Here is a 13,643-nt window from a genome sequence, read left to right on the forward strand (position 1 = left end):
TTGCATTTTTTTTCAGGAAAAAAAATTTGCAGACGTAATGAGCCGTTTGATTTCCCCGCCGTTTTTCATGAAGTTTGTTTCAGATCAATACCTCAAGAAATAATTTCGATTGCATAACTAAATATTCACTTAGTCATGCTAAAATTCGTGGGGTCTTAAAAGGAACACGTTAATAAGAACCAACGGAACAGAGAGAACTTTTTTAAGCTTCCTAAGGAATTTGATAGATGGCGCAGCATGCCAACAACTACATATAAAAAGGACTATCAGGACGTTGTACTCGTATGATTGCGCTTGAAAACCAGCTTTCAACTGAATTATTTTTGCTTTTTTTTATCTTGTGAAGTGGGAAAGTGCTCGGCAGTTAGCTAAAATTACGGCGGTTAGAAACTGGTTAGCGATTGGCCAGGGAATAACATGAGGTGCTGTCGTCTGTTCCGTCCTGGCCGCTCATTGGCGGAGCCGGGCGTATGCCGCAGACGCATCGCGAGTGGTGTGAGTGGTGCGAGACGTCCGCATGATACGTGCACTTGTGTGAGTTGTGCGTGGCGAGTGTTGTGGGCAGCGTCTTTAGCGCTCGTGGACCACTTTGACCGGCGAACCAGGTAAGCACGCACGCGGGTGCGCTCCTTTTCCTCTCTGATCGACGCCGTGAACACCGATGTGCTTCGGCGGTGAGCGCCGGCGTTTCGGTGTCGTCGTCGCACCGGTTTCGTCGTCCGCAGAGCACCTGCTCCGCGAATGTATACGTATAGCACTAAAACGAACGGGCGGAAAAGCCTCGCGGCCCATTTTTTTCTTCGCTCGAGGAAGCGGGTAGTACGTTTTCCTCCCCGCGGTGAACCGGTCGACGGCACCGGCGGCTGCAGCCGTGGGTGCGGGTTTTCGCTACGGCGGCGGCGCTCCGGTAGCAGCGATGCTCTCGTTGCTCTCACCGTGCCCGGGGAGATCCTCAGCGCATCACCGCCGGGCGTTATCGTCGGCCGACGCTCGAGCCGACCGGCGTGCTGTCGGGGCCTCGCGAATGACGGACGCTTTCGTCACGCGATGCTCGTCTCGCGAACAGTGCGCGCTTTGCGAGGGCCATCGCAAAGGCCATCTCTTTTCCTCTCCGGCCAAGGCGCGAGTGGTTTCCTGCTAGTTTTTCCACGGTCATTATAGGCACCCTGCTTTTCCTTGTGCTGCCCGGCGTGAGAAAAGCCTCGTTCGCCTCGAGGAAAAGCGCCCGCGGGTGCGAATATTTCTCAATTTGGAGCGATAAGGAATCATGACTGCCCGTCACAGAAGCCGTAAACTGTGTAGCGATTTGTTCGTCTCTTCCCCCGTGCACTCATACGTCGCTGCTGTGTGCCGTGTGCGCGCAAGCGGTGCTCCAGTTGTTTGAACTCGCTCTTAAGAACCGTTTAAATTGGCGCCGTGAATGAACCCTTCCACCGGGCCTGTTTTGTCGAGCGCCTCACGCTGCCGGACTAGACTCGCAGTACTACTCCCTCCCTCCAGCAAACGGCTGCATGCTTTACCGCGCGAAATCTCGCTGATATCTGCGCTATGTCGCCTTTCGTGCTAAAAGATGTCGGAAAATGAAAGAAGGAACTGCCCCAGTTACGTATGAGCCTATTTGGGCAGTTTGTGCGGGGTTCTGTGCTTACGACAGCTCCTGACGCATGACTTTCAGGTGGAAACCACATAGAGATTTTCAGTTATTGCTGCAGTATATGTAAAGATTATAGGAAGTGAATACTTTTCTTTACAGGTTAAGGACATTCGTAACGATTATGGGAATATGCACTTCGCTAATTGCCATTGGAGTGTTGTCTTGGTCACCTCTGAATTAACAATTTGATGTCAACAGTTACAACTGGCAAGCATGGTTACATGGTTGCTGCTTTCCAGCCTAGAAGCCAGACACTTCCTATGGCGAACTTGACAAAGCACAGTGGAAGTGTTGCTGGTGATGTAATGTGCAATATTGTTCTATCATCAGCTGTTTCACTAGTTGTGAACATTTTTTCTTGCCGTAGACCCAAAGGGGATGCAAGTGGCTGGTTTCATTTTTCTTGGGGCTATTTCGTCCTTGCTCAAAATTCATCAAGCCACAAAGCATAATTCAAGAAGGGAAAGTGTAGTCAACTGATGTGTCTGGCAGCACTTTGTCAGCTGGTCCAGTTTGAAAGCATGCGTACCCAACAGATGTTCCCATACTTTAGTCATCTAAACATATCTGGTCTGTGTTAATGTTGATTCTGACTGTCAAGCAGGTCTCTTCACAAAGACATTTTGAAGAACAGAAGTAATTTGCTCCAAGGCTGCATGTTGATAATTATTTTTGCCTTCTTAATTTGTTAAGCAGTACTTTTAATTCTCAGGCTTGAAATTCGGAATGCTGGTGTTCTGGTTTGCTTACTGCGGGCTGCAGCTATAATAGTATAATGGATTAGGTGTGCTCGCAACCACCACATACTCATATGCTCAGGCCACACCTGCATAGAGGTGATGGGCAACTGCCCTAACAGTACACATACTCGTTGCTCCTGCCCAGATGTCTCTCTTGCAGTGCCCTGGAACATGTGGGCTGCTCCAGCTGCTGTGTGCTGCTCAATGCCATGGCACGCTCTTCTTGCTCTGATCACTTCTATGTTCTAGGCCACCATTGTACGCATGATCCGCTGCTTCGTTGACCTGCCTGCCTTGATGCTTGACATTGGATCTTGGTCACTCGGAAGTTATCTCTCTGTTAGATGCCATCCATGACCACGCTTATCTTGCCACTGGGAGGTTGCTTTAATTGTATTTGAGTGATGTCAGTGAACGATGCACACAGTTGCTTCCTTCTATGGAGGCTTTTCTGTAAATTCAAGCGCTTGTAGATAGACAAATGCTTTTAGTGCATGACTGACCCTTTGGATTGCCTGGCTACTTACCCATAGTGTACTAAGAACCGGTTGTTGGCCTTCGTCGGGTTACACTGAATTCTCTTGCACAAGTAGAATTCTGCACCTGTTGGTTGTATGTTGTGCCAGATTGAATTTGCTGTTCCTTTGCTTGGGAAGAAATTCGTTCCTGAGGAGGGTCTTCTCAAGTGAGTTCTCAAGTCTGTTGAGCATATTACTTGGTGCCAATCAGCTGCCATCAATGTGGAATCACTTTGAGCCAAATGAGACCCAGTAGTTGCTTGTCAGATTTGCGATCACTGCACGCTTAACTTCAGTAGCATAGCTACGTCCACTGCAGCACAAAAGCCTGTACTATTCACTTCCGATTAACCCTGTCCTGTACCAGCGGTGGCTACCTTATCCCTGCAGACTTCCTACCCTCATCCATCCACCTGACTAGCTGCTGCACCCGTGATGCACTTGACTTCAGTCCCCAGGGGACCATATTGGTTACCTTCACTTCGCGTTACATGCCTTCGCCATTCCTATTTGTTTCGTGATTTCGCCTAGGAATATAATTAAATTGAGTCTGTTCCTCACCCACTGTGCTGCCTTCCTGTCTTTTAACCTAGCACCTATAATTTTATTTTCCATGGCTCTCTGCACTGTCCCGAATTTAATTTCCATCCTACTTTCAGCTTCCTGAGGGATGCCAGTAACATGCTATTTATGACAAGAGAGTACATGCCAAATGCTTGGTGAAAGGGAGTGAAGAGCTTGCTCGATTTTGCCATTGTCTCCGGGAGGGAGCTTTCGTCGTTATTGGCCAGGTTATATCCACCGCAGGAAAAAGCCGATCTCCCTGACCTGTGCTTCCCGATTCTTCGTGGAGTCTGTTTATTTGTTCCTTACCCGCTGATTTCCGTGGCCCACCCAAGTGGCTCTGACATTTGGCTTCAAGGGGGCTGCATTTTGATGGAGGCTAAATTGAGAGTATTCCCAGGTAGTCAAAGTTGATCCAGAGCTCTCCACTGCAAGGGTCCATTACACCTCCATTTTTTCCTTTTTTTTCACTCCCTCCTTTATCCATTTCCGCGAGTCCTGGCGCAGGCAATTCTCACCCTAGTGCACTTTTCCCGATAGCCACGCAACCAACCAATCCATTTCGTTTAACGGTTGGCTGTTGTCCAAGTTACATGGCCTCCCCCAACTCATTTCCTGCCCGTGATTTGCTATAATAAGCAGTTATACTGTAATCAACGCTTCTCTTTTTCTGTTCATGATACTCTTAATTCATCTTTTAATGCCTTGCTGTGCTGTCCCTTTATGTTGGCCTCCAAGTTACCAGCGTCATAAGCCAGCACTGACAGTGTATATTCATTAGTCTAACCTCACTGTCATGAAACTGCTTGTGACAAAATGATGGATATAACAAAGGAATACCAGTTTTTTTTTTCATACCTATGGATATGATATCTCATTGTTACCGAGTAAAGTTTTCCTACAATAGGTACAGCAAACCTCCACTGCCCTCAGTGGCCATCTCGCACCGAGTATATGAATCTGTAACGGTGCCCTTCCATACCGACTGGTTGTGGCAAACTGCAGTTCCTCCGTTGTCCAACCTCCTGGCAGCACACAGCCCACTGCGAATTTGCCTCTGCTTCCTTGCTTCTGTGAGCAGTTGTTTCCCAGCTTGGTCGCGTGGCGGTTAAAACCGTTTGGAAGTCCGCTGGTGGTGCTTAATGGTGTAGTGGTCCTGCTGGTTTCACAGGGCCAAGCGGAGGAAATCGAAAATGTAAAATGATTTCCGCCGACCAGAAGGCGGCCATTCATCAGAACCTTCGGTCTGGCGTACGCATTCTCCACAAGACACCCCTGTCAGGTGGAGGAGGGATCTGGCCCGCGTGCTCGTTATCTGTGCGGCGAAGCCAACCAAAGTAGGTGTCGCAAGCACCGACACCGCCGCCGCACGCCCTGTTGACAGCGGCCCGTATGGGCTTCAGCGCCAAGAAAATGGAGCTCAATATTCCTCAGAGACCCGTTTTTTTTTTTTTTCATGCACCGAGGCCCATGCGGCTGTTGAAGATACGTGCGCGCGTGTGTCAATAAGGCTGGCATATTCGGTTGGTGTACGTATATTGGGTCGCGTGGGGGGCGCTCGGTGCGCGTGTTAAGGTTCGCGCTTCGGCGGCACACTAAATGCCAGCAGTGTTGTCCTCCTTATACGAAGTGACGGGTAAGCCCGCTGGCATGCGACAGTTTCAACCAAGGTCGCGTACCAGCAACGGCCTTAACGCAGGTAATCGGGGGCCCCTTCGATACAGCAAGGTTCAACTGTAGTTAGTTTTCTTTTTGGGGGGGTGGGGGGGTATGCGGCGTGTTTTCAGTGCCCTTTCTGTTCTGCTGGCTATCGTCATTGCGTTAGGTGTAGCACACTTGGGCACAGCAGCAGCAGCAGTCGTCGGTGGGAAGCTGCGTCCCGAGATGAAAGCGATGAAAACCTTCAGGGGGAACTCGACCGGTCGGCTGGGGCTGCGCCTGAGACCTCCGACGTGCCCCGTCCGCGCTTGGCCGTAGGAGGCGGCATGCACGCTCGTTAGATGGAGCAGCAAAGGAGTTAAAACTAAAGCCCCTTGATATTATCAAGGGGCTTCAGTTAAAACAGCGCTTTGCCCGCACCGCCAGGAGGGCCAGGCTGGGGGTGGGGGGATGCGTTGGCAGTGCCGCCCCGAAGCGGGAGCAGCCAGCACTGCGGCGAGGGACGCTTCTAGAATTGAAGTAACTGCACTTTTGGCGCAAAGAGCAGGGGGTACACGTGTGTTCTCTCCCTGGATATACGGTAGAGCATTAGAATACCGCTGTAACAGCAGGGACGTCGCACGCAAGGTGTTCAATCAGGTGGTCCCGTGAGGTCACTTCCGTTTCGGGTGTTTTTAAAACCCGGGCGCTGTTTTTAATTTTTCAGAATTGTGCAGTTGCAGGGGGGGCGATACAATGCATACAAATACAAAAATCGCTGAAAGAAAAATAAAAACACAAAGCGTATACGTTTGATGATGTTTTTTATCTTCTACCAATGCTAAAACATTCCAGTCGGTTACTCTACGAGGGAAGTAGGAATATTTGAATCCGTTAGTTCTGGGGGCGAGTAGGGTTAGTGAATCAGAGCGACGATGTCTCGTTGACCGTGCCCGTGGAAAATGGCTTGACATAGTGATCTGGGCACATCACATTGACAACCTGTTGTCTTTAGGAAGGAAAAAGTTTTATTCCAAGATTGTTCTTCTTACTTGTGATGTTTGAATCCTGTTTCCTCATTATGGCAGCCGTTGATTATGCTGAACGGTATTTCGAAAATAGTAATCTAATGACATTGCGCTTCTAAGCGTTTAACCGTTTTTTTTAAAATATAATCCAAACGTTCTCGTTCGGTTGTTTCGTACTCTCTCGATGACGGGCTTCGTTGAGAAGCCCTTTACAGGCGGGGCGTTTGTTTTTCTCCTTTTATACTTCGTAGAGTAAATTACCGTTGCAGCGTCTCGGCGTCTGTGCTAGACCATGCCTACTCTCGCATCCTCACTATTTCTAGTTCACTGTGTTCGCTGCGGAGTACAACATGGCAGCGCCCGTTTAAAACTTGGCCATTTAATGTTGCCAGCCTGAACACCTTTCGAACTTAGTCCAACTTCGCCCCAGATTCCGTTATAAGCATGCACACACTCAGGCACGTATCCAATGGGGGCCTGGGTCCGCCCCCCAAACTTTCACTCGAGCATGCACCGTGCGGTACTCCCGCAATGCAAAAAACTGCCTCGGTGCCCTCCCGAAAATAATGTCTGCCTACGTGCCTGCACACGCTGCTTTTCCCACGTTTTTCTAGATCTTCGCACCGGGAAACGGCACTTTCGTGAAGGCGCCTCTAAAACTTGCGCGCATTAACTGTTGGTAATGCGACCGAATCAGGCGGGAAGCTTTCGTTTATTCGAAAGAATTGCTTCGCGACTCGGGTTTGCAGTGCTTGTGGCTACATGGGCTACTGCGGTCCTTCCCCGAGCAGGATGACTGCGACTCGGCTGGTTCTGCACTTGGACGAGGTATAGTGCGTCGCCGTGGCTGCGTCGGCATTCGGCGATGCGTACGGGGCAGGACAGCCCGCCCCGCGGTGGCCCCGGAGTCTGGTCTGCAGGTACGCGGAAGTTGGGCGCTCACGTCTCGTCTCTTTCCTCGCCTCCCCGAAGCACCTCTGCTGGAATCGCCCTCTGCAAACAGCTCGGCGACCTACTTCATTCCGGCGCTCGTACGAGGAAAGATGCTCGCCCCTAGTAGTTTGCGAAGTGCCTTTTGTTCCTCCGTTGGTGGCCAGGCGCCAGCTGCTGTTTTATTCAAAACCCGCGGCTGATGCCTACGGTCAGGCTCACTTTCAACTGCTACGCGCCGGAGTTGAATGTCTTCTTCGTGGCACGCGCCGCCGTCTCCGCTCGGGAGCCGCAGGCGGTGTGCTGGCCAGCCGAAATCGGTGGCAGGCGCCTTTTCCGCATACTCCGTGCTGCTTGCACAGCGACGCAACCGGCGGAATCGCGCGTGTGGGAATACGCGCCGTGTGACGTCACGCCCTTGCTGGTGGACCGCTACGAGGAAAGAGGGATCAAATGCTCCGTCCCCGGGTTCTTCCTGTCAGGGTGGTGAATGAGAGTCAATTTGCTGTGCCCGTGATTGTAGGACGTGGCGCAGTTGGCACCCAGTGGCGGTGGCTAACGCTATCCAAGTGGTACCCTCGGTGCAAAGTGACTTTTGCGTAAATGCCTAGCCGCGCATCATAGAACTCGCGCCCGTCATCAGACGGCATGGAGATTCGTTCCGCAGAACCAGGTTTTTTAGCTCTGAACGGAGACTTATTCCGTACATTGAATGCAAAGGCATTGTAAGAGGGCTCTGCGAAAAGGTGCAACGAAACTGTCACCCAGGAGCTTCAGCTCCAAGTTGTAACTCGACGGGTCCACGGACATAGGCTTCCTGTCGGGGCGGTGGCGAGCGCCACCTTGCCTGTGATCGTTACGCTGCGCTTTCTCTTACTGTAAAGTCAGTCAGTGGATACGAGCTAATTTGTATCCAAGCAGCGCGGTTATCTTCCGCCTCTCGACTTGCTTTCCGCCAATACTGCAGTCTTCTCTCGCTGATTTCCACTGCGGCCCAGTTTCGTTTGTTACAGACCCCAGGGTTGTGGACTTCCCATCCTTGAGGATCAGTCTGACACCTTCGCATTTCGTTAAAATGTGCTGGGGCTCAGTGGTTAGACGTTAGCCTGCAGAGCCGCAGGACCCGCAATCAATCCCGCCCGCGGCGGTCAAATGTTAAAAGAGGCCCGTGTACTGTGCGATGCTAGTGCATGAACTTGTCGGATCCCTCCACTACGGCCTCCCTTTGCTTTGGGCACGTTAAACTGTATTAAGCCGAAGCCCCGCGGAGACACCGATCGTGCTCCCAGGTGAGGGGCGTCGTGGTATGCGCCCGTTGTTACCCGCAAAAAGTGTTGCCTCCCCTGGAGGCTGTGCACGTGTCGCCTGTGCTGGGCAGTGGGCGCCCTGCACGTGCCCTGGCTGGCGTCGCGCTTCTGCGTCGCTGGGACGGGGCGCGAGTGGCCGCCACCAGTTGTACGCCTGGGAGAGGGCGGACGGGCTAGCCGGAGTGACGTCAGCGCTGACGCGAGCACGGGTGTGGCGACGTCAGAGGCCTTTCCCTGCGCCCCTTTGAGGCGCGCTGTGGGATCTCGCAGCGTGTGACCTTGGAAGGCTAGCGGTGCTCGCGCGATGGAGGAAACCGATTATCTGGTTGTCGTACCCGAAAAGAGCCAGCGGTCGTCTTCACTCTGGCCGCATCGGTGCCACCAAGGCAGGGAGTGGGTGAGTGAGCCACATATGTGCATGGTCGCCTCTGCTGTGGCGTTTTGGTGATGCGTGGGCTGTGCGATGCCGGTCCCCCACTCTTTCTATCTCCCTTCTTTTGGTAGTTGCTGATCTCGGGGTCGTGGGTACGATCCCGGCCGCGGTGACGTGTTTTCAATGGAGGCGCCGAAATACGCGGTGTCTGAATTGATGCGGAGCCGTCCGCTGCGGCAGAGTACTATACGTAGTGATATAATACAAGGAAGATTGACAGGGGTTGATGGCCATCTGCGGTGCAGCGGGAGATGGGTCTGAAGTTTAGTAGTGGACGACATTCGGCAGTCGTTATTTTTGATGGGGATGAGGGCAGTGAGCATGGCGTACAGGAGGTCACGCTGGAGGTAGTGGCTGCAAGTATTTTTGGGTGTATGTACATAAATAGTGCTGCGTATATGTCATGAAAAATATGTAACGACTCAAGGTAGCAGGAATACAGCTGCCGTGAAAAGCGTTACACTGCAGAATTACAATAGGGTACAAGTTTGGTTTGGTCTATGTGGGTTTGGTAAGAGATTTGGAAAGGGGTGATAGTTGCTAGTCTGATAGTCCGGCAGTGCGGTCCTATGGATGAGATCAGTTTCAAGCAGGCTTAGAAATTAAGCAGCGTGCGGCACGTAGGCTTGCTTTGGAAGCGCATGGAGATTTTCTAAATCGGGGGTACGAAAAGATGTGGGATGGGCATCATTAGAGGGCAGAGAATTAAGCTAGCAGCGAGACAGAATTTGAGGAGCTATTGAGAGGAATGGAGGAAAAGGAGTGGGCGAGGGAAGTCTTCTTGTACACGAGGAGCGTTGACACGGGATGCAGAAATCGAACTAGAAAACTGACAAGGAAATGTTTGCACAGCAGTGGGGAGGATTCTGCAGAAAACAGGGATGCAGACGAGATCGGCACTGGGAATATAAAGAGCGTTCAAGTAGGAAATTTCCAATGAGAATATCGGCGAGAGTTCGCGGGGAAGCTCTTTGTTGTTCGAAGCAAGCACGGGAGTGTAGCGGACGAGGAGGAAGCGGCTGAGCACTTGGTACTTTTCTGTCAAGGGTACCTTACACGTCAGAGCAATGGAGCTGATTTAATCAAAGAATTAGGGTGTAATGACTGTGGAGAAGGAAGACTTTAAACTGGCAGAGGGGTAACCAAGCGGACGTTACCGGATTGGTGGCTAAAATCTTGACGAGTGAAATTTCATCCGGACTCTGCAGGAGGTGGCGGAAGAACTCGCGCTAATGGCTGTTTCCCGTCTCCAGTTTAAGCACACAATGTATTGCGAGCAATGGGTCGGTGGCGTGAGCCGCCGCCCGGTTTAAAAGGTTCAGCCTTATCCATGGCGCATCTTTGCAGTTTGTAATTTTCCTTCTTCCCGGGCCCCTTCCCTGAGTGGCGTCCACCGAGTGCGAGACGACGGCTACTGCGGCTTTTCTTTCCTCCGAACTACCAAGATTCCCTTTGCGGGCCAAACGGAAAGCGAGGGCTTCTCCGGTTCTGTGTCGACCTGATCAGCGGCTCTTCCTCGGCTCTCCGGTTACACGTGCCGCGCGCGGTGCTTACTCGTTACGCTTTGATTCGAGGCATCTCCGCACACCCTGCGCCTGGCACTGCGTATCTGCGATGAACACGAACGGCGCCGGTATAGCGAATGAGAGCTGGAGGTGGCAGAAGTGCACAGCGCGGCAGTCTCTGGTGACGAGCTGCTTTTCCCGCATTTGGCCGATGATCCAGGCGTACACCGTACGGCACACTCTCGCGGATGTGTTGCAGCTCTCTCTCATTCGGCGCCCCGGGGTGACAAGGTTATCTTCCTGGCCGAAGGGACTCCTCCGCTGGCCGCGCGCAGTGTTCCCCGCGTGCGTGCGTGCGTGCGTGTGTGCGCGCGTGTGTGCGTTTGTGTGTGTGCGCGCGCGGAGGCGGTCAACTTCTCGGACACGCACGGCCTCTCGCGCGCGCGCGTTGCCCTTTGTAAGGACGTCGGCTGCACTGACCGCTGCACTGCGGGAGCTGTGATACAATCGCGTCCTTGCACAGGCTGCCCCTGAAGCGGCCGCGCACTGTGCGATTTCCACCTGCTGCCTCTTTGGTGGCGTTCTTCCGAGGACGTCCGCCGGCTGACGTGCAGCCTTGCCTGGCGTTATCAGATTTAGTGTAGGGAAGGTGACGCTAGCCGCCGCCTCTCAGATTTCGATCCGAGCCGCCGCGGTGGCTGAGTGGTTACGGTGCTCGGCTGCCGGCCCGAAAGACGCGGGTTCGATCCCGGCCGCGGCGGTCGAATTTCGATGGAGGCGAAATTCTAGAGGCCCGTGTATTGTGCGATGTCAGTGCACGTTAAAGAACCCCAGGTGGTCGAAATTTCCGGAGCCCTTCACTACGGCGTCTCTCATGGCCTGAGTCGCTTTGGGACGTTAAACCCTCATAAACCAAACCATCATAAACCAATCAGATTTCGATCCAGTGTAAAGTTTCCGTAGTGGGATGGATATAGTTTGGCATGCGTTCATTTCGGGTAGAAGACGGCGCGGACGAAACACAGAGAACAGGGAGACGCATTCGAGCGCTGACTCGCAGGCTGGATTTTTGTCATTCTGAAGAAAACATTTATAGCTAACAATCACGTCACCTACTAGCTCCCGCGCACATGCCCAGGGGACAATCTACGAACCACATCATAGGTCAATGGCTAAAAGCCCCCTGCACCCCGATAGCAGGACAGCCGCGACAACCAAAAAAGCACGAAAAACTAAAAACAAACAAAACACATCACGTGTTGTCCAGCAAAGCAATCAGTTCTTGGACAGTCTATTTAGCTACCGTAGACTTTTTTTTTTTCCCACAGTACTCTCTAAACAGAAAAGGGTGGAAGGGGAGTAGGCTGCCCTCCAGTGCACTCCCCTTTTATGTAAGGGAATGCCCTAGAGGACAGCGCGCTACCTTTTTTACGTAAATCCCGTATTCGTGTTCAGAGTGCACCGCATTCCTCTGCCCGCCTTGAGCACGCCAGGGACGGCTTTAAAGGCGGAAGGCGGTGTCCCTCCACCCAAACGGGAAATTCTGCGTGGAAAAATCGTCCCAGACCATTTTTTTCGGCTAAAAATTAAGTGCGAGGAATACGTGCGATTGAAATTTTGACTGCCCCGTCCAGAATTAATGCTTAAATACGCGCCTGCACAACGTTCCTGTTTCTGGTGCTCTTACGTTGTCTGGACTGCTTCGCAACGTCGTTATGAGCGGTCAGCTCTGCGCAGTTGGCACAGACAGCTTAGGCGATGTCGTGAACGAACGCAGCCCAAGGCCGTTGGAAGGCTGTCGCTCTAAGCAGAAATTTCCTGCATATGTAAGCACATATACGTGTGGCCGATTTTTCAAATGCACGTAGTGTCCAGTTGTCAGTGTATGTCTGGTTAATTTCGTGCCTCAACAATCTCATTTGGTCGTTTAAACAAGCCTCTGTAGTGAAGATTGGTTTTCAGGAAACGAAAGGGCGCAGTAACTGTCTCACTTGTACGACACCTAGGAAATAAAAAAGGGGGGGGGGGGGGGGGAGGCTTGAAACTCGCCGGGTTCTGTGGAAGTTGTGGGGGCAAGCCGCAAATTCGTGCGGGGGCGAGTTCATAAGTGGCATAGGTGTTGTGCTGGCTGGTATATAGTGACAGCCATATATCAGTTTCTTCTGTAATTTCTGGCCTAACGAATTACAGGCATGCATCCGCACCTTGGCTTGCTGCTCTCCGTACGGCTCTCCTGCCCGAGTGGGACTGAACGATGCGCTCCACTATTGCGTGGTTTCCATTTGACGCACTGGTGTGGCCATAATTCGTGGCGGCAGACCATCAAGCATAGCTATTGATGTTTACGCTACCGCTAGCGACAACTGTAACAGTTGAACCAGCTTTCCAGAAAGCTTTGGCCTCTTTTTCTCTCTTTGGCCTCTTTTTCTGACATCCTCCTTCGCTGTTACTGCTACACGTCAAAAGGCATCTTTGTGTGCCAAAAACCTAATTCAAATATTGCCGACAGGTTTGATTAAAACCTAATATACAAGCGTGCACGTGTGTAACGCGCGCGGATTTCTAGTCCTGGCGCTCTTTGATTTTTATACCCTCCAGTTCAGCACTATGATTTTGTTCCCTAAAAGCAAAAATTGTCGGTCTTAATCGCGTTCTATCATGAATATAATATCCGCTATATCATTTACGGCTTTTAAGACTAATTTATTTGGTGTAAAAACCAGCATGTGTGCATTTTATTATGTAATACACACGGGCACCCGCTCCGAATGGGCGTTTTGCTGCTTCAAAATGTTCCCCAAATTAAGGGACTTGGGCATCACTGCTCTATAATGCCGGCATTTTCCGGGTGAGAATGGAGCGCTCCTTCGGGCAGTATTAATCGGCGTGTCGACAGGTCCCTGTGGACTTGGCGCGCCGAAGAGGACCGTGCGGCTAGGCGAACGCGGCTGAAAATCAATCGCGCCGGCGGTCGAACTATGCCGCTGGGTCGTGCCCGTGGACTTTCCTCATGGCCTTGTTTGCCCTCCCTGCAGCAGTGCGTCGGCCCGAACGATGCCCGGGGGAGGGGGGAGGGAAGTAAACACCGCGCCTCCTCCTCGCCACGCCCCCGCGGCTGCTTCTTGTGATTAACTCGCTGGCCACCGAGGACGTAGTAGTCGCTGTTCGGTGACCCTCCGGCCGGGCGATGGCAAAAACACTCTGGGATTTCACTCATTGAAAAACGCCAGCGTGGCCTCGTTGCGGAGCAAACGACCCCTTGTTTTCGGAGGGTTTGTGCCTTGCGGGTGCCATCCGTCGGCAGCAGCATGTGGAATGCTGCTGGC

The 13,643-nt window shown here is 52.1% G+C and overlaps 1 protein-coding gene across 3 annotated transcripts in view; it reads left to right on the forward strand.

Annotated features, from left to right (window-relative positions):
- The first annotated feature begins 466 nt into the window (after nucleotides 1-466).
- Nucleotides 467-13,643, forward strand: part of ATPCL (ATP-citrate synthase) — a 67,567-nt gene continuing 54,390 nt past the window's right edge. The window contains exon 1 of one of the 3 annotated variants that reach the window (XM_077657445.1): nucleotides 467-605. The gene's annotated coding sequence lies outside the window, so the exon portion shown is untranslated. Of the gene's footprint in view, nucleotides 606-8,598; nucleotides 8,777-13,643 lie in introns of those variants that run through there. The other 2 variants (XM_077657446.1, XM_077657447.1) reach the window with 2 other exon arrangements.

This window comes from Amblyomma americanum, chromosome 3 (assembly GCF_052857255.1).
Source record: "Amblyomma americanum isolate KBUSLIRL-KWMA chromosome 3, ASM5285725v1, whole genome shotgun sequence".
Classification (NCBI taxonomy): domain Eukaryota; kingdom Metazoa; phylum Arthropoda; class Arachnida; order Ixodida; family Ixodidae; genus Amblyomma; species Amblyomma americanum.